The 26,564-nt window shown below is 38.6% G+C and overlaps 2 protein-coding genes across 3 annotated transcripts in view; both read left to right on the top strand.

Annotated features, from left to right (window-relative positions):
* Nucleotides 1–26,564, top strand: part of Tak1 (TGF-beta activated kinase 1) — a 51,071-nt gene that overhangs the window by 13,216 nt on the left and 11,291 nt on the right. The window lies entirely within an intron of this gene.
* The window catches only part of LOC143916946 (uncharacterized), a 572,328-nt gene continuing 563,606 nt past the window's right edge, over nucleotides 17,843–26,564 (top strand). Inside the window, exon 1 of the mRNA XM_077438252.1 lies at nucleotides 17,843–18,417. The gene's annotated coding sequence lies outside the window, so the exon portion shown is untranslated. The remainder of the gene's footprint in view (nucleotides 18,418–26,564) is intronic.

Raw genomic sequence — 26,564 nt, 5'->3', positions numbered from 1 at the left:
ATATATTTGCTTCAAAATAATAAAATCTTTTTTTTTCAAAGCACATAGCAGCGATTATTTTATTAGTTACACAAAAGTAACATAATATAAGAAATAAACGCAGCATTCATAGATCCATAGTATCTCATTAATCATTAAATTCATAATATTTTCTAAATTCACCTATTCCTTAATTTAGGGGGGCGAGTGCCCCCCCCAAATTACATCCCTGAAAACAAAAAATGCATAATATTTTCAATTAATGTTAATCGAAAATCGAGATTTTGGGGAGGGGCCCCTATCCTATGTTTCTATATACATGGATGTGTCTAGATTAGGAATAGATTTTATATTCGGAAACTGTTTAAAATTGTGTATTTAAATCTTACTATATCGTCGAAGTATAATCAAATGTTATTTTGAAAGTATGTATGAAGTAAATTTTAATCGCTGGTTGATGATGAATCGTCCTATCAAAATTGTTTTAAGCAATTCAGTTTATATTATTCACGGAAATTTGTTTATTCCCATTTTTATTTCATTAGGTAGTTGTTACATAGGTTGGAAATATTACATAACCTTGAGGTTGGAAATGGGCCCGGTAAAAGGGCCCACGCAAATGTTGAAACTTACATTTCGAGCCTAATAAAATAAGTTAGCCGATCCTTGGGCTGTATTAGTTGTTTGTGTATATCGTAAGAAATTTGTTTTGTTGAAATACCCAAACTCTAGGTCCCAAAGTGCAATCTAATCTATAATTTGGAAAGAGACTTTGTATGTAAATATCCTTGGTCGTCGTCGTCGTCTTCGTCGTCTTCGTCGTCTTCGTCCGTAGATCGGTGACGTCATCGAACACGTGATTCGATTTTTTTTTTTTTTCGATCCATGGGCGCCGATTTTTTTTTTCGTTTCAATGGATTCACCCCCGCGGGGGCGCAAGGCGAGTAGCTTCATGGGGCCCCGCCAGGGGCGCCACAAGGGGCGCAGCCCCGAAGGGGGCCCGGGGGGCGCAGCCCCGTGGGGCCCCAGCCTCATGGGGCGCAGCCCCATGGGGCTCAAAAGGGGGCGCCACAAGGGGCGCAGCCCCGTGGGGCCCCGAAGGGGGCCCGGGAGGCCCAGCCTCATGGGGCGCAGCCCCATGGGGCTCAAAAGGGGGCGCCACAAGGGGCACAGCCCCGTGGGGCCCCAGCCTCATGGGGCGCAGCCCCATGGGGCTCAAAAGGGGGCGCCAACAGGGGCACAGCCCCGTGGGGCCCCGAAGGGGGCCCGGGGGGCCGAGCCTCATGGGGCGCAGCCCCATGGGGCTCAAAAGGGGGCGCCACAAGGGGCGCAGCCCCGTGGGGCCCCGAAGGGGGCCCGGGGGGCCCAGCCTCATGGGGCGCAGCCCCATGAGGCTCAAAAGGGGGCGCCACAAGGGGCGCAGCCCCGTGGGGCCCCGAAGGGGGCCCGGGGGGCCCAGCCTCATGGGGCGCAGCCCCATGGGGCTCAAAAGGGGGCGCCACAAGGGGCGCAGCCCCGTGGGGCCCCGAAGGGGGCCCGGGGGGCCCAGCCTCATGGGGCGCAAGCCCTAATAGGCATTAACTAAGGGGGGCGAAGCCCTAGACGGCAATTAATCATGGGGGCGCGGAGGGGCGAAGCCCTAAAAGGCAACTGATCATGGGGGCGAAGCCTTAGACGGCATTTAATCATGGGGGCGCGGAGGGGCGAAGCCCTAAAAGGCATTAACTAAGGGGGGCGAAGCCCTAAACGGCAATTAATCTTGGGGGCGCGGGGGGCGAAGCCCTAAAAGGCAACTGATCATGGGGGCGAAGCCTTAGACGGCATTTAATCATGGGGGCGCGGAGGGGCGAAGCCCTAAAAGGCATTTACTAAGGGGGGCGAAGCCCTAGACGGCATTTAATCATGGGGGTGCGGAGGGGCGAAGCCCTAAAAGGCATTAACTCAGGGGGGCGAAGCCCTAAACGGCAATTAATCTTTGGAGCGCGGGGGGCGGAGCCCTAAAAGGCATTAACTTAGGGGGGCGAAGCCTTAGACGGCATTTAATCATGGGGGCGCGGAGGGGCGAAGCCCTAAAAGGCATTAACTAAGGGGGGCGAAGCCCTAAACGGCAATTAATCTTGGGGGCGTGGGGGGCGAAGCCCTAAAAGGCAACTGATCATGAGGGCGAAGCCTTAGACGGCATTTAATCATGGGGGCGCGGAGGGGCGAAGCCCTAAAAGGCATTAACTAAGGGGGGCGAAGCCCAAAACGGCAATTAATCTTGGGGGCGCGGGGGGCGAAGCCCTAAAAGGCATTTACTAAGGGGGGCGAAGCCCTAGACGGCATTTAATCATGGGGGTGCGGAGGGGCGAAGCCCTAAAAGGCATTAACTCAGGGGGGCGAAGCCCTAAACGGCAATTAATCTTTGGAGCGCGGGGGGCGGAGCCCTAAAAGGCATTAACTTAGGGGGGCGAAGCCTTAGACGGCATTTAATCATGGGGGCGCGGAGGGGCGAAGCCCTAAAAGGCATTAACTAAGGGGGGCGAAGCCCTAGACGGCATTTAATCATGGGGATGCGGAGGGGCGAAGCCCTAAAAGGCATTAACTAAGGGGGGCGAAGCCCTAAACGGCAATTAACCTTTGGGGCGCGGGGGGCGAAGCCCTAAAAGGCATTAACTTAGGGGGGCGAAGCCCTAGACGGCTTTTAATCATGGGGGCGCGGAGGGGCGAAGCCCTAAAAGGCAACTGATCATGGGGGCGAAGCCCTAAACGGCAATTGCTCATGGGGCGTGGAGGGGCGAAGCCCTAGAAGGCAAAAAAAAATTTTGATTTTTTTTTTGATTTTTTAAAAAATTTTTTTGATTTTTTTTTTATTTTTTTTTTGATTTTTTTTTATTTTTTTTTTTGATTTTTTTTTTATTTTTTTTAATTTTTTTTTTTAATTTTTAAATTTTTTTTTAATTTTTAATTAAATTAGCTAAGTCATGTTTAAGTGGTTTATATTATAAACACTGAGCGAAGCCGGGTAATACAGCTAGTCTAATCTATAATTTGGAAAGAGACTTTGTATGTATCCTTGGTCGTCGTTTTCGTCGTTTTCGTCGTCGTCGTCGTCGTCCGTAGATCGGTGACGTCATCGAACACGTGATTCGATTTTTTTTTTTTTCGATCCATGGGCGCCGATTTGTTTTTTTCGTTTCAATGGATTCACCCCCGCGGGGGCGCAAGGCGAGTAGCTTCATGGGGCCCCGCCAGGGGCGCCACAAGGGGCGCAGCCCCGTGGGGCCCCAGCCTCATGGGGCGCAGCCCCATGGGGCTCAAAAGGGGGCGCCACAAGGGGCGCAGTCCCATGGGGCTCAAAAGGGGGCGCCACGAGGGGCGCAGCCCCGTGGGGCCCCGGGGGGGCCCAGCCTCATGGGGCTCAAAAGGGGGCGCCACAAGGGGCGCAGCCCCGTGGGGCCCCGAAGGGGGCCCGGGGGGCCCAGCCTCATGGGGCGCAGCCCCATGGGGCTCAAAAGGGGGCGCCACAAGGGACGCAGCCCCGTGGGGCCCCGAAGGGGGCCCGGGGGGCCCAGCCTCATGGGGCGCAGCCCCATGGGGCTCAAAAGGGGGCGCCACAAGGGGCGCAGCCCCGTGGGGCCCCGGGGGGGCCCAGCCTCATGGGGCGCAGCCCCATGGGGCTCAAAAGGGGGCGCCACATGGGGCGCAGCCCCGTGGGGCCCCGAAGGGGGCCCGGGGGGCCCAGCCTCATGGGGCGCAGCCCCATGGGGCTCAAAAGGGGGCGCCACAAGGGGCGCAGCCCCGTGGGGCCCCGAATGGGGGCCCGGGGGGCCCAGCCTCATGGGGCGCAGCCCCATGGGGCTCAAAAGGGGGCGCCACAAGGGGCGCAGCCCCGTGGGGCCCCGAAGGGGGCCCGGTGGGCCCAGCCTCATGGGGCGCAAGCCCTAATAGGCATTAACTAAGGGGGGCGAAGCCCTAGACGGCAATTAATCATGGGGGCGCGGAGGGGCGAAGCCCTAAAAGGCAACTGATCATGGGGGCGAAGCCTTAGACGGCATTTAATCATGGGGGCGCGGAGGGGCGAAGCCCTAAAAGGCATTAACTAAGGGGGGCGAAGCCCTAAACGGCAATTAATCTTGGGGGCGCGGGGGGCGAAGCCCTAAAAGGCATTAACTAGGGGGGCGAAGCCCTAGACGGCATTTAATCATGGGGGTGCGGAGGGGCGAAGCCCTAAAAGGCATTAACTAAGGGGGGCGAAGCCCGAAACGGCAATTAATCTTGGGGGCGCGGGGGGCGAAGCCCTAAAAGGCATTAACTAAGGGGGGCGAAGCCCTAGACGGCTTTGAATCATGGGGGCGCGGAGGGGCGAAGCCCTAAAAGGCAACTGATCATGGGGGCGAAGCCCTAAACGGCAATTGCTCATGGGGCGTGGAGGGGCGAAGCCCTAGAAGGCAAAGGCTCAGGGGGGTGCCGAGGGCGAAGCCCTAGAAGGCAAAAAAAAGATTTTTTTTTTTTGATTTTTTTAAATTTTTTTTTTGATTTTTTTTTTATTTTTTTTTTTGATTTTTTTTTTATTTTTTTTTTATTTTTTTTTTATTTTTTTTTTAAATTTTTAAATTTTTTTTTTTTTTAATTAAATTAGCTTAGTCATGTTTAAGCGGTTTATATTATAAACACTGAGCGAAGCCGGGTAATACAGCTAGTATCCTATAAATTTTTACACACGTGAAATAGTTAAAAAGTTATTTAATTTTACTGAGGGCCCATATTTTCTAACGGATAGTGGGGCCCACATGCCATCGGGCATGTACGCTTGTATGGCCAGTCCGCCACTGCATATGTACATATGTATGTAAAACATTGGCCAGCTTGAAATTTACACTTTTGTTGACGCCGATCGAAACGTCGCTCGCAATTTGTCGAATACGTTGCACAATTATTATATCGCGTGCGTGTTCAATTCGGACATTTTATATTTAGACCGCGGTTTCGATGCGTTTAGATCGAATTGTTTTGTGTGCGTGTGCGAACGAGTCGACAGTAGCGCATCTGGCCGACAACACGCACTGCAACACTGCAGCCGTGCAGTCTGGTGCATCCACTGTCCTTTGCGCGGTCGCCTCTGCCAATGTTCGATCGCACTCTCCGATCGTCAATCTCTCGTCGATCGGTCGATTCATCCGTCGACTAGTGTTTATCTATCTCTATTCAATCGTATCAATTTCCCTCCCTTGCATTCGCCGGCCGAACGTATGATCAACATAAAGATCACCCACGACAGATACATGTCGAAGAATCGACGGGATGACACCGAGATGAGTAAGTTGCTCGCTTTTTCACCCATTTGTGTAGTACATATATGTATGCATAATCAAATTCGAATATAATACTGCCGTTTCATTGAAACTGAGCTAAGATGGGGAAACAGTGGCAAATGGAACTTTGTCTTAATGGAATTTTGGTTTAATGCATTCAATTTGGATGTTTATCTAGATTATAAAAGTATTATATTTTTATTGTCACTCCCTTGATACTTTGAGTATTAATGATGAAAGCAAACTTCAGTGATATATGTATGCGTTTAATTTAATTTATTGCTATAGAAAATTTTCTTCCATGCCGCATTTCCTTGCTTCTAAAATACATACGAATTATGCATGGTTTCGCATTTTCCAGTTTAAAATAAAAAAAAATTGTTTTTTGAAAACAAATCTTCGTCTTCGGAAAATGGAACACGTTATTTTGTACAATCATTTTCTATAACCTTCATCTATTAGTCAGGTATATTTTCGATATATTCTTATTCCATTCAAATAAATCTTACTTTTTAGAACACATTTTAAGACATAATCCATTTTTACTGAAACTACTTATTCATTTTAATAATAACAGCATAAATACATTTCGGTTGCTCTTTTACAATTTACAATAACTTAGTTTTCAAATGGGGTACCTTTTTCTGAACTACGTATATTTATTAATTATATTAAAATCTATTGATTAAAAACAACAAATTAAATACACAGTTCAATAGAAGGTCTACACTTTTATTATTAGTCTACTATATAGATTAAAATGAACGGACAGTAAACTGCTCATTGTTTCAAGTATTTTTTACAGTCAATAATCAAGCAGTCAGTGGTGAAATAAAGGACGTGTCCATTATTTCAGAGGAGCGCCCTTTATTTCACTATTCTGTCCTTTAGATTTATTTATTTTCCAAGTTTGCCCTTTTGTCCTTTATTTTTTTGAAAAGCCTACTATCGCTGTTTCACTAGGACTGGGACGATCATACCGGGGAACCTTAAAAAATCGGATCTGTTTTCTGCTATAGAAATGTTAGAGAGATCGATGAGTGACAAATAAAAAGATCGAAGAATGACGACAAAGTGATAAGCCCTGCCAATATGGATTAATTTTAAAAATCGTTGATTAATTTTAAAATTTTCCTTATATCTCCATGGATCTAATGCCCCCATTGAACCAATATTTTCATTAGTGAATTAACAATATGTGGACCTATGAGAAAACCCAATTAAAAATAGACACATTATATAGGAGCATGCATTTATACCAAATGCAACTTTGAAATAAGCTGTATACATTTTTTTGATTTTTTAACAGCACGAACCCGCGTTATTAAAAAAGTTCATTCTTGTGAAAAATATCAAAATTAATTTCAAGAATGTGTATATGATTGTTTTTAACTCTAAATTTGTATGCTAACATTTTATAATAAATGTTGTATACTTATAAAGCATTTTAAGTTACAAAAATATTCTTTATATTTTCTTTATTTTCTCCAATAACATATGGTCACTGTACCGATAATATAAAATAAATACAGGCCCTGACTAAATTGCTTGTTTTCGTTGTATTTTACATTCTGTAAAATCACACTTCTGGTATATCAGCGTTTATATAAATTTCTCGCAATTTGTTGATTCGATTTTGTGAAATACATTTTCAGACAATTTCCACGTGTTCCGCATAAAACAGAGCAAAAGCGCCGCTTTTCTTTACTTAATTTCAGTTTCTTTTTTTGTTTTAATAATTCCTGGGAAAGCCTTGAAACCTTATTTCTTCTCGACATACTACTCGAATTTATATGTCTGTGTTTTAAAGCGGAGTATTGCTCAGAATGGCAGATAGTTATGGATCCGTTTGATCTCGAAAAATCGGCTCGTTTGCGTAGATAGGTACGAGCGGCTCCCGTTTACCTGTCGTCGATATATTCAAAATGAAAAAAAATTAAACATGTGTTATCATATTATTACATCATAATTGTGTCGGAATGATTGTGAACATTGCGATTGTAAAAGTCGAGTTGGCAAAAATATGACACTTTTTTTCATCCGCTGTCTTCGCGCGAATGTGACAAGTCTCTCTACTAGAATGAAAGTGCTGATTTTTCTAAATCGTATTATTTTATTTATTTGATTTTTTTATCATATTGAAAAATAAGTGTGATTCACACCTCTCCGAGTCTTTCGACATTTCGCCCTAGTTATAATTGTGCGGTTACGCGCCGTTTGTTATTCATTATCTGCACGTGGTGTCCAATAACTCTAACGTTATCTGCGTGTCATATCATTCCATCTGGTTTGGCACGGGATCCTCTCCCGACGACCGAGGATCTCATTCCCAGATAAATCAAGATGGTGTCTGATGTTGATGAAGCTCGTGAATGCATCCGACTTTTATGTTGAGATTAAAACCCTGGCGCCTTGTCCATTCTGAAGCTTTTCATTTCATGAATTTCATAAATATATACCGCATTTGTTTGTTTTGATAATATTTTAAAATATATACTTAACATGCTTACATACCTGATCATATCTGTACGTAAATATGTACATTGCTTCCGGAATTGAGCAATTATTTCTTTATTTTGATCCATATTCAATATTTTCCTGTAAATTATAATGTGTATTGAATTTCCTTATTGAAAAGACTGAGGTATTAGAAAATTTATCTTAAGTTTTCTTTATGATGTTACCAGGGCTGAGGTGTCGGAGTCAGAGTCGCTAAAAATCAACCGACTCCGATTCCGTTTTATTATTTTCTCTAGTTAATAGTATTACGGTATGTGTCAACTATGTATGTAGTCTCCGATATTATTAAAGTAAATCTAACAATAAATTTAAATTCAATAATTTATTTATAAAAATCATGAATTTTAATTACATTATAAATAAAATTGTTGAATTGCACGTATTTTGATGTGTGGTGGCCAAAACCAAACTCGTTTTTCTCATTGATTTATTTGTGTATGAAACTTAGTTTTTATTTATACCTGTTAATTCAATTAATTGAATAACGTGTAAATTTTTTGCGATTTTTTAAATGCCCTTTTAAACGTTGGCAAGAAAATTCGATTTTACTAAAATCGTTTAAGCTGGAGTCAAAGTCGGAGTCGGTAAATTTTGACCGACTCCACAGTCCTGAATGGTATGTAATTCTACATATGTATTCAAGATAAAGACACACACACACAAGCAGTTTTGCACATGCAAAAAACGCTGGCAAGGCTAGTCTGTAGCATCGCGATCCTTTCCATAAATCACCCATGAATTGTTTTCGTTGATATTTAATCCTTGTGTTGACATATGTAGGTTTGACAGTGATCGATATGGCTATAGGCAAGAAACGTAGAAGAAACTTGTCGAAATAATAAGATCGTACTAATTAATAATTACATGAAGATAGGACTCTCGCAGCTGGAGTCAACTTACGCGTCCCTTCCCGGCTTTTGAGTGTGTCCTTACCAATCTTCCCTGACAATCTGATGAATCTAGCATATTTAATATTGTATTTCTGCAACGGTTTATAAAGGGCTCAGAACATATTAAAAGTGACGATTTAAAGGCGTATGTATGTAAAAAGATAATTTTACATGAAAACATTTTGTCTTCAGACCTTTCAATTACATAGATGTACTATCTAGGAACTGCGCTAGAATTTAAGAACTGCTTATACCCTTTATTTTATACATACATAAGACCGTTTCGAAAATTTACAAGATCACAGTATGCAGCTGTAAAATTTCACTAAGCTTTTATCGAGACGTCTTTTGGGCACGGTGACGCTTTAACTCGCAGTTAAAAACAAGCTAGCGAGGAAAATCCGCGGAAAACTGGCGTCCGCCGCCATATATTTACGAACGTCGGTTTCGAAACCTCATTGACGTACGAGATAAAGATCAGACGTCGTCGTTAACTACCGCTGAAAATCACGACTCGTAATATATATATATATATATATATATATATATATATATATATATATATATATATATACATATAAAATATTTACTCATGTACATATGTATATATCACTCGGGTGTTATTTTTCTTTCTTGTTCGTATAAAATTTAAATCAACGCACGTCACTCGTTGCGCAGCAAAGCGTGTGCACTTGAACGCTCCGTGTCTTATTGGAAAAGCGTTTTTCAGCGGATTCTGCACATCGTCAACCTGTCATGTTTCGCGTTGTGGTGCTGCAGCATCGGGCCGATTCCCCGTTGTGCTCTCTCAAAAATAACTTTCTTTCGTAACTTGCCGCCACGTTCGAACAGCAGCAGCAACGGCATCATCATCGTCAGCCCCAGCAGAAGCAGCAGCAGCAGCAGACCCAGTCGAGCGTTAAATATTCGATGAGTCAAGATGGCTCACGGCGGAGAGAGATTCCTGCGTAAGTGTGGCCGGTCTATTTTACGCGTTGCTCGTTTTGACCAGAAATCAAACGTAAATTTATCGTTGTTTATCGTAAACGTTCGCTCGTCAAAAGTCGGCACGTTCAACTTTTCATCCCGCGGTCCCTTTACTGTCGACCTCATTTTCTCTGCTTCACCCGCAAAATGTACGTCCGTATTAATAAATATACCTTTTTCTTCTGTTATTTATATATATATGTATATGACTAGTGTTCTGATGCACGCCTTCGTGCATCACTTGAAAATCGTTTAAAGAACTGCCAGTTGACAGATTGCGCATGTGCATCATCATTGCACACAATGACAAACTCTTTGGACGCAAACATACTGAATCATTTCATAACTGGTAGACTCCGGCTATGATGGACGTATCCTCAGTTCATTGTTATTTCGATAGGTTTCTCCTACTTTTCTTCAAATATGTGAATCAATCCATTATCGATCACTGTCAAACCTATGTAAACCAGTGAACCTAATAAACCAGGATAAAATATCACCAAAAGCACTCCAGGGGTTTAGTTTTGGCCTGGATTGTCATAGCATAGATGAGACGTGCTAACGTGTTTTTCACATGTGCAAAACTATCTAAAAAAAACACGCCTCGCTTACTACTTCGTGTCTGTAGATTTTTCCTCATACTATGTACTTTGAGTGTGGTCTGCAGCGCCTGATAATTCAAAGGGTAAGGATAATTCAGTGGGGGGGGAGCTGCATAGACGAATCGGGCTGTATTGACTCGTTGAAAGCATGAAAAATAGCATGCGTGTGAACTATACTGGGAGGCTGCAGCCATATAAACAAGTCGCCACTGGTCTGCAGGCCGTTAACGGTAGACATCAGCTTGTTTATGTCGATTGTGTTGATCATACATATGTACATAAAAACGATATTTCCTCTCATTATCAATTATGTACATAGATAAAGTTTGCTTGTCAGCTTTCATAATGGTTTATAATTTTTGGCAATAATATTTAATAAAAAAGGAACGCAATATATTTTTTATCTACATATGTATTATGTACATTATAATTAATTTCGGTCAATCAGCATATTTTTTATGATGGAATTAAATTATTAATAATGATATTATTAATAATTATGATGGAATTAAATTATTAATAATTCGATGAAGTAAGTATTCATGTCTTAAAACGCATACATGTATGTAACAGCAAATTCATCTCAAGAAAAAAAATCTGTGGAAATTGTTGATGGTACTGATGGTAAAATCTGGGAAATTGGAACTGTAAATGGTCTATTGTTTTGATCTTTAAATATAATTATAAGATCTGAATAATAAGACGAACAACTAAAAATGACTTTGTTTTGACATCATGCCCGGAAAAATTCAAGTTTTCCACGAAATTTTCTATTGAAATAAGCAAACGCTACAAATTATGTATGTTCTTTAATACCTGAATATTATAAATATATGTATTTATGTACTATCTAGTCTTACATTTTAACACAATAGTAAATTGGGGTAGATGTATGTAGAACATATGTATGTACATGTGTAAGCCATGCAGTTATTACTACACTTTCCAAACAAAAACGTATATACGATTTTTACCACACACATTGTGTGTGGTAAAAATCCTAAGTAAACCACATTCGGTTTCAATATACACGAATTTCCCGTCAATTTACATCTCTGGTTCATTGTCTGTAAAACATGTGACCTCGTTGCTCATACGGACGCGATTTATCCGAGTTCATTTGCTTCTTTTGAGCGATCAATCAATACTGTCTCATGTGGTCGTTGCGTTGGACGGCATTGTATTTAGATTCGTCGGTCGAGTTTTGTTTGGCCCCGGTGGTGCATACGAGTCATCCGAAGCACACAAGTGTGTTGTTGTCGTCGGGATGAATCAGCGAGGAACACCGCAACGACTACTGCTCTCGGTTTATTCTAGTTGTTGAATTCTTAGAACTTTCACTACCTAGAAAGAGGACCGCGTGTATTTTGAGAAGTCCGCGTAGAGACGACAGACGGTCTCTAGCCTACGTACATATGTAGATTGTCACTGTGTATATTGAACGTGTGTATGTTTTACATGTGCATGAACACTGTGTGCTGTCGGGAATGGTCCTTTCGCCTTTTATAGATGTACTCTGAAGTGTGCTGTTCAAGAATGTCCTGTTCTAAATGCGCTCCCTTTTTTCCCGGGAATCTCTGTTGTCATGAGTCACGAGATGTGGCGCAGTTAATGTCGCAGTTTGTTGTTTTCCATGAAATCCGCAAATTTTTTTGTGTTATTTTTCCTGTTTAAATTTTTGTTGTTGTGTTTAATTTAAGCGTACAATACAAAAATACAGATCGGTTTTCAACCCGATTAATGTTTTGTTTTCGTATATTTAAACCGTATTAGGCCTATCGTGATCATCATCACCATGCACCATCCACTGCTGGATGAAGGCCTCTCCTACACGCTTCCATTCGTCTCTGTTTTGCGCAACTCTCATCTATCCATCTCACCGCACACATTTTCCTAATTTCGTCTACCCATCTTCCCTGCGGTCTTCCTTTTGCGTTCTCTCGGGTACCATTCTAGTACTTCTTTTGTCCATTTTTCTAGCCACGTGGCCCGCCCATTGCCATTTCAATCTCTTCACTAAATCCACTACTCTTGTCACTCACGTATTCCACTTCCTGTCTTTCGTTATGCCGAACATACAGTGTTCTATACTTCCATGAGTGCATTGGACTTTGTGTAGCATCTTGGCGTTCAATGTCCAAGTTTCACATCCAAACGTCATCACAGGCAAAACGCATCGATCGGAAATCTTTTTCTTCAGGCAGTGGCATTTTATTTATTTAAAAACAACATTCAATCGTCCAAATACACTCCATCCTAATTGCATACGTCTCTTTATTTCATCTTCTTTACTACCGGACATGTCAATTATTTGACCCAAATATAAATAATTATTTACTACTTCTACTATTTTGTCATCTAATGAGGTGCTAGTACGTATACATATCTTTTGAAATGGTATTCTGTGTTTTAATTTAGTTTTTTTTTTAGAATAGATTCGACATCGCTTTTCTTGCTTTTCACTAAACATTAAAGAATACCCAAATCTAAATCTAAACACGTCACCAAAGCAACGTGTTTTATTTCCAAATTCTATTTTCAACCCCTACTATTTTGAAAATCCCAGAGATCAAAGTCGACTCTTAGCATATGTACAATCGTTTGAAAATTTATTGCCGTATAACTTTTTTTTAGACTTTGGAAAGTCTTTGCGCTTGTCGATTTTTATTAATCGGTTGTAAATTTGAGTTTTTTATTTCATCATCGTTTAAAATACAATTTGCGACCTTGCAGTTTTCTTACGGCTTGAAAAGGAAATCGCTGATTCGACGCATCGCCGGGGTCCATCTGCCGCTGAACACGACGCGTCCCCATCGATCACCGGAAGACGCGAGACGCCTCTGTGACTCATCTGCCAGGGGCGTCGGGACGTCTCTTTTGTTTTAATTTATTTTTTTCCAACCTAGAACAGCGTTCCTCGTTTGTCTCGCTTTTTTTCGTCGCCGATTATTCACGCGTTCAGCTCGACCGCAATAGTGAGATTAGCCCCTGTCAACCTGCGTTAAAACATAATGTATTAGAAACACCAGCGCTTTCCAATCTCGAATTTTAATTACGACGCTAATGTTCCGAAAATTTTCATTATTTTTTTTTTTTTTAACCGATTTTGATTTTCCGGTCGAACGGGTAGTTGAATACGTGATTAATTTTACCCGCGACTCCGTCATGCCTATAGGAAAAAATAGAATTTTCCGACGACGTGCTTCGTTAGGATCATTAATTTAAATTATTTTCGTCGTTGTTGCACAACTTTCGAAAAATACCGATGATGTTTGGCATTCGCGAAAAATGATCGATGTTGTTTAATTGTAGCCAAAATCGTTTCGAATTCCTCTCCTATGACACCACGTGCGACATGCAACCAGACACCACATCTATTTTCACTATTTCTATATTTAAATAATATAAATAATGGTTACTGGATTTTGTCTCATCATCTACCATATACTTATGTGATGTACGCGGTTGTTATTTAGAATAAAATACTTCAAATTTTACCAAAAGCTATAAGCGGCAATAAAATACGTCAAGTTATTATTCGTTCCCCCTACTGGATGATTTATTCAATAATTTTAAAAAGGAAATAAATTTGATGGGTAGATATTTTCATATGGAATATCTAACAACATATTTTAAACTTTTGCGAGATTTTATTTATATACATACAATGGCTATAAATTAAATCCCAATTTTTCACTCCGGTTCGTTCATGAACACGAGTTTGTTGATACACGAACTATTGGTTTTAGTTTAAGTGCTAACAACAGCTGTCGCATGAAACTTTTAGCTGTCAAAACCTTATTGATGTCAAAACGCAAATGTATTTAAAAGGGAAATCCTACAATAAACACATTACAAAGATGATATAATTTCCGCTAACATTAAAAATATTGCAACCCAGCGTTATACATACATACATAGAGGATGGAACAAACGAATGAATACTTAAAAGTTTGTTCGTTAACAAATGAAATGTACACTTGGACATGTAACATATGCACTTATTCTTCTGCTATTGCTCTGTGAATGCCTTCATGTTGACGTCTATGTGATGCTTTTTTATTTAGATAACTAAATGCACTTTTCGTTATTTAAATTCCAACAGGAAGATGATCAATCTAAATTTTATTTTCGACAATAGCCAAGTAGCATTAAGTCGATCGTATTAAATGGTAGTCATTTAATGGGTTGGATTATCTCGAATGGTCTATAATATGTATTCTGACATTTATAGGGATATTATTATTAGATTTGTTTAAAGAAAAGTATACATTGGCGTTGTATAATCGGTTATATGTCGAAAGCACTGTTGCTACGACTGTATTAAACGAAAATATAAGAAGTATGAGTCCTCAATTACCGAGAATATACACATACATATAATCGACACGTGTTCTTTGTTCTCATTCGGATGCGTGAATTTTCAGAAGTTCCAAAACGTTTCGTTTCGGAATTAGTCATCGACGAGAGCACGTGTTCGCGGGAAATCCTGGGTCGTGCGTTCGTTCGGGAAAAAGAGAACTGTGAAAGTTCGTTCCGGGAATTGTATAATATAATTTGTGCGTGTGGTGCTCCGGTTCGTCGGCCGTTCGTTGCACCGAAAATAGAGTGATTCCCGGCATTAATAATAGAAGTTGGTGTTTGTTACGAGTTGAACATCCCATCCCAACGGGTCGTTAATCTCTCCGGGTGTAACGCGCGGCCCGCGCTTTTAGATTTCCCGGAAGTGCGACCTCTCCAACCCCGCCGATGATTCACGACAACTGTGAAGATCGCAGTGCGAGCGGATCTTTCGCAACGGAAAAATGATGCCGATGTCCGTTTTGCGTAGGTACGTCTGTAAAACTTTGTCCGTGAATTTCCCTCGATGAGTAACGCGGCAGATGTGCATCATCATCATCATCGTCGTCGTCTGCGGTGATCCCCTCGTCCTCGTCTTCTGGCACCTCAAGTGCATTGCTGCATCGGTGCACAACTATCGCAACTATTCCTCCGATCTATGTCGGCATGAGCTGAACTGTCTTCGAACATTAGCGGCGCTATACATTCAACTGTTCCGAATGCTTTAATTTTGCCTTCCCACTTAGTGTTATTCAATGATCAAGTGCTTGAGACATTTCCACTCTTGATCTCAGCAGTAATCGTAAACTAGTAGCGTGTTTGTTGTCTTTAAATTTGGAATGCATTATAAAGTGGTTCCATTTGGTGAGTGTAATTCTCAAAAGTGGAATAGTTGATATTCATCTGGAATACTGGCTATTTTAAGTAGACTTGCATACAAACATGACAAAAATCTTTTCCAACACAAACATACATATGTATGTATTTAATGATTGCATAAGTTTACCGCCATGTATGATGATCGGGCACGAATTTGATGGTTGCATGTAAAACGCTAGATTAGTGTTTCCTAATCTTTTTTGTGCCACGCTCCACTTCAATACCTCAAAAATCTCAATACCCCCCCCCCCCTCCCTCCCTGTTATAATGATATAGCTCTAGATTCCAAAAATAAATGTAGGTCTTAAGCCATTAATAAGACCATCATAAGCCATCAATACAGGTTCACTGTCTCTTACAGATTCTATCTGCATTGAGAATTTTCTTGCTGTCAACTTTTCAATAAGTGTTTCTACATATTAGGCCATCTTATATGTATATTCTATTACTTACAGTATTATTGCTCAGTGAAATTTATTTTACGTCTTCGCCATGTATTTCCAGATCTTTTCCGAGAAAACTGGTTTAACCCTTAGCCGCGTTGACTAATGATTTTTTTAGTGAATTTGCAAATCGAGTTTTCGGACATCAATATATATTGTTATATTTATTCAAGTAACCATATATGTCAATTAACAGCTGAAGTATTTTGTTTACACAGTGAATCACGCCATTCGCGCTACTTGCATTTTAAGCATGACTTCTATAGCGGTCTTCCGCGAGGAAGTGGTTAGCTAAATCCTCCCCTAGTCTCCTATGTACATATACATATGTTGAATGCTTTATTCCAGAAAAGAGAAAAGAAATATAATAACTAGCTTCAAGACTACGACTTTTGCTATCATTTCATGCAGAGAACAATAATTGTGTTGCTATTTTTATAATTCTTGAATGGAATTCTTAGCAAAAAAATATGTAACAAGTATTAATGATTTGCTTATTTCCCCCCTCCCCCCCCCCCCAAAATCCGTGCACTCCGTGTTGAGAAACACTGCACTAGATGAAAAAAATCAGTGGAACATTGATATTTGATTCCATAATATGAAAGAAATAGAAACCGTTCCATCTACTAAAAAGAAATTTAAAAAAATTGTTGATTATATTTTTGAAAATATTTTCCTCTTGAAACTCGGACATATTTGCCACGCTTTTAATTCTTAGAATTTAAAATGGTGATTTTATTTTTTATGTATGCAACTTTTAAAATCCTTCCACTAAATTTAACAGAAAAAATACCGTCTCATAATAAAACTGTTTCTCGGGATATTTTCTAGTTCGTGGTTTTCTTATTGGCTTCTGAATATACATACACCAGCAGTCACATAAAACGGAACGCTTGTGAATTTTACGACTTCGAGGTCATTAAAGGATTATCCCTTTATGTGTAGGGTTTTTAACGACCAAATATTCTAAATATGATTGTTTTCTAAGATTTGAGTTCAGTTTAGTGTGGGTTTTCGAGGAGAAAGCATCAAATTCGAATTTTAACACGTCAACATGAAAAAACGAGCTTAGTTATCATTGCAGAAGAGTGTAAAAATCGCGACATTGGCGAGTTCAGGATTTTCCTTTCGGTCAATTTCCAAGAAAATGGGATGTTCTATATCGACTGTTTCGAGAATACTGATAAAAAAAAAGAGAATCTGGAAGTTTTGATCGTAAGAAGGGGACCGAACTGAAAAGATGCACATCGGAGAGGCAAGACCGTGTAATAACCAGATTATCTTTACAGCAGCGATTCAAAACTGCTGTAGAAATAAGAACAGATGTATCTTCACAATTTTCCATGGAAATCAGCGACTCAACAGTAAGAAGGCGACTCAGAGAAGCTGGACTGTACGGTCGGAAAGCTGCAAAAAAACCACTACTAACCAAGAGAATGAAAAACAATCGATTGGAATGGGCAAAAGCACGTGAAAATTGGAGTCCATCAGATTGGCAACGAGTGATACTTTCCGACAAATCAAAGTTTAACCTCTATAGTCCTGATGGTTTTCCGTATGTCCGAAGGAAAGTTGGCGAAAGGTATAATGAAAATTGTACCCTTAAAACCGTTAAGCATCCTCCAAGTCAAATGGTCTGGGGATGCTTTTCGTACCATAGCATTGGACAATTGGAGTTTCTACAAGGTGCCATCGATGGAAAAAAATATAAAAAATTTTTAGAAGAAAGCTTTGTCCCATCGATGGAAAACCACCTTTCATATACCGATGATATAATTTTTCAAGATGACTCTGCCCCTTGTCATCGAGCTAAATTGGTGAGTATTCATTTTATTTGATAGCATTGAATATAAATTATAAAATTTCAATCAAAAAACTGATTTATTTTTTTTACTTTTTTTTTGGTTCGGGACTATTTACAAGAAATGGGTGTAAAGACACTACCATGGCCTGGCAATAGTCCCGATTTAAATCCAATCGAAAATTTATGGATGGGTATCAAGTACAGTATAAGGAAGAACAATGTTACTACTCTTAAATCGTTGAAAGAAATAATAGAAAAGATATGGTACGAAGACTTCCCAATCGAAAATTTAAAAACTTTAGTAGATTCCATGCCAAACCGAATAAAAGAAGTTATAAAATAGAAAGGAGCCGCTACAAAATATTAATTTCTTTTTTATAAGTTGTAAATAATAATATGTGACTGTAATAAAATTAAAAATGTATATGTATAGTGTTATTTTCATTTCAAATTTCATTTAACCGTGAAGTCAACGGACGGTCGTAAAATCTGCCCTCCATTAAATTTCTCCCCAACTCATTTTTGTCAACTTTTTTTTTTCACGTTTGGTATTACACGAATGCACTATGGTACAACCTATCATTTAAATGACTTTCGGTTTTGGTTCTATATAAGATTACCGAAATTTCACGCAAAAACATGTTTCGCTTAAGCGTTCCGTTTTATGTGACTGCTGCTGTACATACATATGTATCTACACATAATTAGTTCGTATCAGCTTGCTTTAGATCGTGAGTTTTTCAATGATGGATCGTGAAAAATGTTTTTGAAGGTATTGCATTTATGTAAATATTTAAATTCTATGTAAATATAGTTTTTTCATACAAAAACCAGTTTTGATGGTATTCCCTATAGACGAATCTTGCTTATGAGTTTCAATACTTGTCCCTGCCCGTATGCAGATTTTACATTGTGCAATTTTAAACTAATTATACAATTACATATATATGTTTCGAGTTGAAACGATGTTACTAACGAATGAATAGATTTCTTTGCCTATGTTATGTTTAATCTAAAATCGATTTCGAGGTCGCGCAAAAACGAATTACGAAAGGCTGTCAAATACGCGTCTGGCCAATGGCTCCGGTGGGATTAACGTCGCTCGCAATCGTCGATGCCGAATCTTGACAAAAGACAGACAAAAAGCAAGACAAGAAGAGCTTTTTGAAGCTCGTTGCATGCCATCCTGAAAGCTCTCCGGTCGAGCAGAGCTTACGTTGGCAACGTGTCGCATCCCGGCGAGCTGATTTAGCGGATGACTCACGCCGATTAGCGCAATATTAGTGTACCCGTTGGAACACAAACTTTCTTTTTTTTCACTCCCCTCCGCTTGTTGCTTTTATTTTCTCGTGTATATTTAATCTCAGATGTGAGTACTTGCTAACCGCTGACCACGATTTATGCGAACTTAATTCGCCTCGTAAAATACCCTCGCTGAACCACACGCTGGTGCAAATAGCCGATGATTTTTCACGTTTTTTACCACATTATTATATAGTAAAATTTGTCTAGTTGCATATTATGTTTGAGGATCCGTTGTACGGTGGCTTGTTTGCATGCACCGTGTATTGAACTCGATTGCCAAGAAAATCTGTGATTAATTTCGTGCCATATTTCATTTCATCTTGCTGTGTTTTATGAATTGCTACAATTCATAACGCAATAGTCGTAGACAAAGCTAGTCATTCCTTCAGTATTTTCATTCAAAAATCATTGATGAATTTTCTTTTGCGCTTATCTACATATTAATGTTATGTATCGGTGTTCTTAAAGTCGTTGACTTTTCTCCCGGCGCGCGTTTAAAATATCACTGAAATGCTTTTTTATACTTTTTTTTTGTTGTTCTTAGTCATTCAGCGTATTTGTTTCTGGTTGCTCAATTTACAATGCGTGCACTATTCTCGCGAAATTCAAAATTATTTTCGACTTGTCTTGCGTTCTAAATTATGGTAGCTCGTAAATCGTAGCAAGGTACATACATACAACACTGTCTCGTTCGCCCTTCATATATCTTTGCTGCACAATGCACGTCAAGATTTGATATTGAACTTGCTGCTGTGAAATCGATTATATGTATCATTCATGATCAGATATCGATCGATGATTGCCAATATTTAGTGTAATACGAATATTAATTTTTGATAGTATTTTTCTAAGATGAAATTTTGAATATTTCGAAATTGGAAAAGCGCTCTTGAGATTTTTTCGCAAATTCTTTCTATCAGCTCGCATAGAACTGTCTATTACAATCGGTATTTCCTGCTCACTGGTCTATACTTGAAAATTGTATGAAATGTTTATGTTCGACGTGTGTGGTCTGAGTGTAATAGTGCAGAGGTCAGTTTTGTTGAAACTTACATAGATTCATTGTCAGATCATAATACATTCAGCTGTTTGTATGATTTGTTTTACAATGAGGAATACTCAGAATTATCTCACAGCCATTTATATAACTGATCTTTCATCAGATCATCTTTAAATCCCAATTGAAATGCTTAGATTCATGTTTGAATTAAACCACTTATCGCTACCTTGATCAAATGTTTAGCTTTCATTTATTTCTTTCGTGTTTCCCTTCGTCAGATTTGTACGTCACTTTAACTCATTATGGACCGCCCGAATTTTCAATTTTTTTTAAATAAATCTCTCATCGTTGCATTAATTTGTACAATTATATTTAAATTCATTTTATATTACACAATGAAGGTGTGGAAGCTTTGGGTCTATGTACATATTCTTGAATTGCAGTTTTTGAATCATTGATAAACCAAAGAATACAGCTTACAGTCTACACTCTACAGTCTTCGACCGTATGAATTATCAGATCAATGTTTCTTAAACTGTGGTGAATTCTGTATGCAATTTTGTATATAATTTATATACAAAATTATTTTCATATTATTATTTTGAATGAAAGATTCAATTTGAGAAATACATATGTATGATACGCGAGAACAAACCAGTCAATATCAAACCAATATCAATATCTGGGGATTTGAAATCTTTTTTGAATATTATTATTTTAGAATATTATTTATTCCTTACAAACAAAGCCGAGATTTTGGATAAAGATATATGCTGGTATGATATCTATGAATGGAAGCTAGAAATTAAATCTTTTAAATAATACTTGTATGAAGTTTGAAAGATTTAAAAACACGCTGTATAGACTGCCTGAATGAAGTTTTGATAAAAACAACGTATGTGAGTTAATATAATTGATTGAAAAATAGCACCAAGTTAGATGGAAGAAACTTACATATTATATATGTATGTAACAAAGGAGTGAATGGTTGTTTAGAAAGGCCTTCAGTGAGATGGTGAAAAGCCAAGAATAATGGTATATTTGATTTTTACATATTTTAAATTCGATCTGAATATTTAATTTAAAATCGCATTGAAATAAACGATTTATGTAAATGAAAGGACGAACAAACGAGTATGACGTCAACATGAGAATAAATACCTATCTCTGTTTTGCAGCCACATGCTACAGGGTTAACACCCGAATACCTTGTCTTTTATTTATAATACGTACGATGATTGCGAAAAGGAAAAGAAAAATAACTCGTTTTATGATGGACTGCTTATGTTCTGCGGACCTTGGGCATCATCATCATCATCTTCAGCCCGAGCAAAATCCCCAATCGATATTGAATGCGGTGCTAGCGCGTGTACAAAATAAAGTGGCGCCAACTATTTTTACCCGAAACCGAGCTATTTGCAAATTTTACACACACGCACATTTGTTGTGTACAATAAACCACAACGATAGAAAGGTCCAAGATATAAATCAAACGATTTATTAAATATAATGCAAATAAAACGGGCGCGATGTATGCATGTTTGTGGGTATGTGGCAGTCGCGTCAACCCGTATGGAGATTTCAAAAAAACAAATTTTAGAATGCCAGGAGTATATGTTGTGTCTAGAGATCTATATATATATATATAATCAATGTCTGTCTGTGTCTGTCGCGTATGCGTTCCTATTCCATTCAACCGATTGCGATGAAACTTACATGAGTTATTGTGTGCATTCGCACACATTCGGTTTCTATAAAAAAATCGCCCAAAAACGGGAACGGGAATTGCATGCGTTATTGTGGCATTACAACGCATGCCGGGTTCAGATAGTATTTAATAAAATAAATACACGCGAACGAGGCGCACAACCATCAGCGTGAAGTGGTCCATTCATTCATAATTTCGAACGGGTTGGATCTGGATCGGTGAGCGTGTAATGCGCTCACTCAACATTTTACTATAATACGTGTGCGTGCTTATAAATTACCTTACATTATATTTATATATCTAATATATAATTTCGAAAAATACTTTGTAACTATGTTACTATGTGAGGTGTGGTTGGGAGCATCAAAAAAAAAATCAAAGTTTCTATCACGACGATATCGTTGAATTTTTTTTTTTCGAATAAAAATAAATTTAATAAAAAAAAACTAATGAATGTTTATTGTTAGATAAGCCATGTTTAAGCTGTTTATATTACAAATACCGAGCGAAGCCGGGTAAAACCACTCGTAACATATAACTTGGCTTGGTTCAAATTTAACATTTTGCTTCATTGATTAATACATGCCTTATATTTGTGACTCCAAGTTGATCGTTTCCTATCAGAGTTTGCCAATTTTCTCTGATTTCATTGTTGAAACGGTTCCCGGAAAAAAAAATTGGATAAAAATCCTTCCTACCTACTATGTCACCACTATTTGAAATTTGATTGATGTACAATAAAAATGCATGTACAATTCATAGATGTCTCGTTTATTTGCGAGTTTTTTCAGTGTCTCGCAATTCAACGACTTATAATAAAAATGCTGCATTTGTATTTGTAATTGGCCAAGAAGGCGCATTGGGATTTACCTGTAAGGCCTTCCTGGTATATATGTAAAATAAAAATAAAAATAAAAAAATATGTATGTTATGACTTGACTTTTGGTGGAGTAGTGTCATTTTTTGTAATTTTTTTATTTTTATTATTACGAAATTATGTTCACAATACATCTTATATCTATTTTAATAGCTACTGATCTACTGATCATTTTCTATTCTACAATTTTAATTTAATTTTGTTAGTAATCATAGTATTATACTATTCTAATGTTAACCCTTTGACTGCTACAACAACGATAAATCGTTGTTTTGAAATCGGCGAAGATTGCTACGACGATCGTTGTTGACGTCATTAATTGTCGTATTTCATTACTTTCTTTGCCAGCGCATCAGTGGCACGAAACATTTTTTTTATATACGTATTTATATTTATTTTTCAATCAAGCTTTATAAATATTTATCAATTTTTTAAAAGCTCTTCAATTTCGGGTTCGTTGTCAAAGTCATATAAGGAGTTATTACTTGGGAATTGATTATTGTCGATAAATTCATTTTCAGAATCAGTAGAGCTGCTGATTTGTCGAGTTCCTCGGCGAGGAGCTATTATTTCGCTTTCGTCACTTTCACTGTCCGATATCATTTTGCAGAGTTAAAATAAATGGCAAAAAACAATAGAAATCCGCTTTCAATTATATAGGTCACGAGACGTCACGAATTCGTGCAATCAATCAAATGCAACTGAAATGCATACAAAATGTTTATGATACATGTTGAAAAATTATTTGATTATTAGAAACTTCGCATCCTTGTGTGTCTCGCTCACACATACACAATTAAAACCAAGAAAGAAAGAGAGAAAGACCGCTACCTGTTTCAAATGTATCGCATGTTTTAACAACGACAAATACATAGATGTCTAAAAATAGATAATTGAAAAAAATAATGCGTCGGAAACAATCGTCAAAACTTATTTAGTGTATATATGTAGGTATCTCTTTCGCACGCACGCATGTAAAAGCAAGACAGAAAGAGAGAGCGCGAGTCCACAACTGCTTCTTAAAAATGTATTTAAAGTATTAAAAAAATTACGCGCGTTCGGCGAAGCAAGTATGTAAAAAAATATATTATATTTATTTTTTTATAAAGTAATTACAAATGTTAGCATTTTTCGCTTGGACATTGAAAAACCTCGTAGCAGCCAAAGGGTTAATGTACAGCATAATAGGAAAAAGAGCTCAAAAACCTATTTACAATTCTTATAAATGCTCATAATACATCTAATACATAATATTAACTTAAGACTCTCTAAAGTCAACGATCTAAAGCAGATTATGTTTAGGTAATCTGTGTTTATACCTGAAGGGGATAGACATTTTGTTGTAATCGCTAGAGGTCAGACCGGAAGCGTGCCGTTCATTGTTAATTGTTCGCTGTGCTTTGTCCAATTTTATTTAGAACCTTTTTTTTTTGCACTCTAGATTTGTAAATAGACCCAAAACGCCCTAATTCCTGGATTATCCGCCCTTTAGTAATCACTGAGACTCTTCACAAGTGTGTTAGTATGGTTTTTTTTGTGTTATATAGAGTGACACTTCACTGATGAAAACTTAGGTGTGCAACTACCCTTAAAAAAAAAATGAGAAAACTTAGGTGTGTAATGAATGTGACGTGACTCATTCGGTCGTGTATTTAGTTCGTTTACCCGGCGATTTTTCAAATGCGAAAAAGCCACCGGTGGGTCAAAATAAAAAAAATCCACTCATATCCATTTAGTATCCCGTGGGATTGGTGTTTAGTTGGCAACCGTCTGCGGCCAGCATCAGCTGTGCAGATTAAAGTGGTTGTGGCGCGTGGCGCGACACGCGGGATATACCCCACAGACCGACCGGTTCGCCTCTGGCGATGCCCCGCGAGCCGACCAAAACCCTGTAGATCCCCGCCACTGCCAGCATGTCTTGTCGGCGATGCGCAGCAGCCCTAAAAGGTCCCAAATTGCTCTCCGACTATCCTATAATCGGTCTATTTTGGTGTCCATATGGCGGCGATCAATCGCCGTTTTCGAAACGCGACATTTCAGCGTCTCTCCAATATTTCATCCACGCGCCCCGCGTCTATTATTATATTTTATTTGTCGTGGGCGATTCTTTCTCTTTTTTCTCTACTCCGCTTAGCTCGATTTGCGAGTGTGAGTGTGCTCGCTTGTGCCACTCGAGCGGTAAATATATCTTCGGCTATTTAAAAAACAATTTCTTTTTTAGCTTAGAGTGTGTGTGTGTGTAATGACCCGTACTCTTCGCGTTGGTCTTTCGCAGCTTGATGTGTCGCAAAGTGAGTCACGCGCAACAATGAAGAATCGCTTGTCCAAATCATGTATAACATGTACCGAAGCTTTTGAAAAGCGACAGCGTGCAAATCCTGTAAATGCTTTTTTACTATACCAAAACGATTGTCGTTCCGGTTGTACACGTGGATTTTAAAAATAAGGAAAACTCGACTTTCCATTTCATTGAATGGGTTTTGGAAACAAACATATGTATATAGGAACTGTATTAGTGACCAAACATTGTATCTATGTACAAATATTACATACTATAGGTGGGTACATAGTGCGAATGTTACAGTCGAAGTATGTATATTTTCAGTTGTAATATATTCCAACTGGCGTTTTAGGTCATTCATATTCGAATACAATTCAACTAGTAAATTATATATCTACAAGCGCAAATACGCTTTCAACAATGTGCGCCAGTTGTAATATAACAGTTGAATTTTGACAGGTCTGATGTTATTACGAATAATTTAGAATTCAATAATGCGTTAAAATTTTCTAGGTTTTACTCATAAACGTATTGAGTACTGAATTATGATAACTATAAGAATGTGTTCAAAACAAAAATGTGACTTTCTAGCTCAATTTACTAGCCGAGTGACGTTTTCACGAAAATCTAACCTCTCCATCCTACCCGGTACCAACTTATAGTTGATACGTATTTTCAGTTGTAATATATTTTGAACATTTGGAATGTAATTCGCCATATAAATCAACTTATGTGGGTTAGGTGGAATATATTCCAAGTAGAAGATAAACTGCAACTGTAACATATAAACTGTCGTACATTATAATTATTTTTTACATTTAATCACGATTATATATTTTTTTGTTTATTTTTAAGGAATAGTACATACACATGTAAACATTTCCTGTTTACATATGCACTTTAAAAATTTGGTCCAATGTGTATCTATTCTACGCGAAAAAATCCAGTCAATTTCCATATATGAATATTTGAAGGTTTTTATTAGTTTCACCAAATATAAAATTTATTTATCGATGTTTTGGATAAAGATATGCTGGTATGATATCAATGAATGGTAGTTTAAAACTGAATGTTGAAGTTTTTTGTATGAGGAAGATTTAAAAACACACGTGTGTATAATATCGAAAAGCTTCCCATATGGGTATATTTTATTTACTGTGGTGTCATTACGGGATAGCCTCAAGGCGACATCTATGGCAAAACTTTGTACTTAATATAAATTTACAGTATTATAAATTTTAAATTAAATTCAAATGGTGACAAATTAGGGTAGATGGCCAATTTGGTAGGAACCGTTTCAATGATGAAATCAGATAAATTGGCAAACTCTGATAGGAAACGATTGACTTAAAGTCATCCAAGGTCTGGTCAGCAACATTGAATCAGGGCTCGAACCTGTGACCCATCAGTTATTAGCATTATATGCTAGCCTGAGTTATTTTGCTGGTTTGTAAATGTAGTTGGGTTGTGTTAAAATCAACAATAATTTATTAAGACTACATAAACCTCATAGACGAATGCATTTGCATTGCCTACTTTTCCTATTTCACACATTTTTATCTACAAGTGTATAAAGAAGGTTACTTAAAAGGTAGCCGATTTGCAGTTTCTAAATTTCAATAACATTTCAAACTTTCTACTCTTAGAGTAATTA

Source organism: Arctopsyche grandis, chromosome 9, assembly GCF_051622035.1.
Source record: "Arctopsyche grandis isolate Sample6627 chromosome 9, ASM5162203v2, whole genome shotgun sequence".
NCBI classification, from domain to species: Eukaryota; Metazoa; Arthropoda; class Insecta; order Trichoptera; family Hydropsychidae; genus Arctopsyche; species Arctopsyche grandis.
This window is presented reverse-complemented; position numbering and strand designations above follow the sequence as displayed.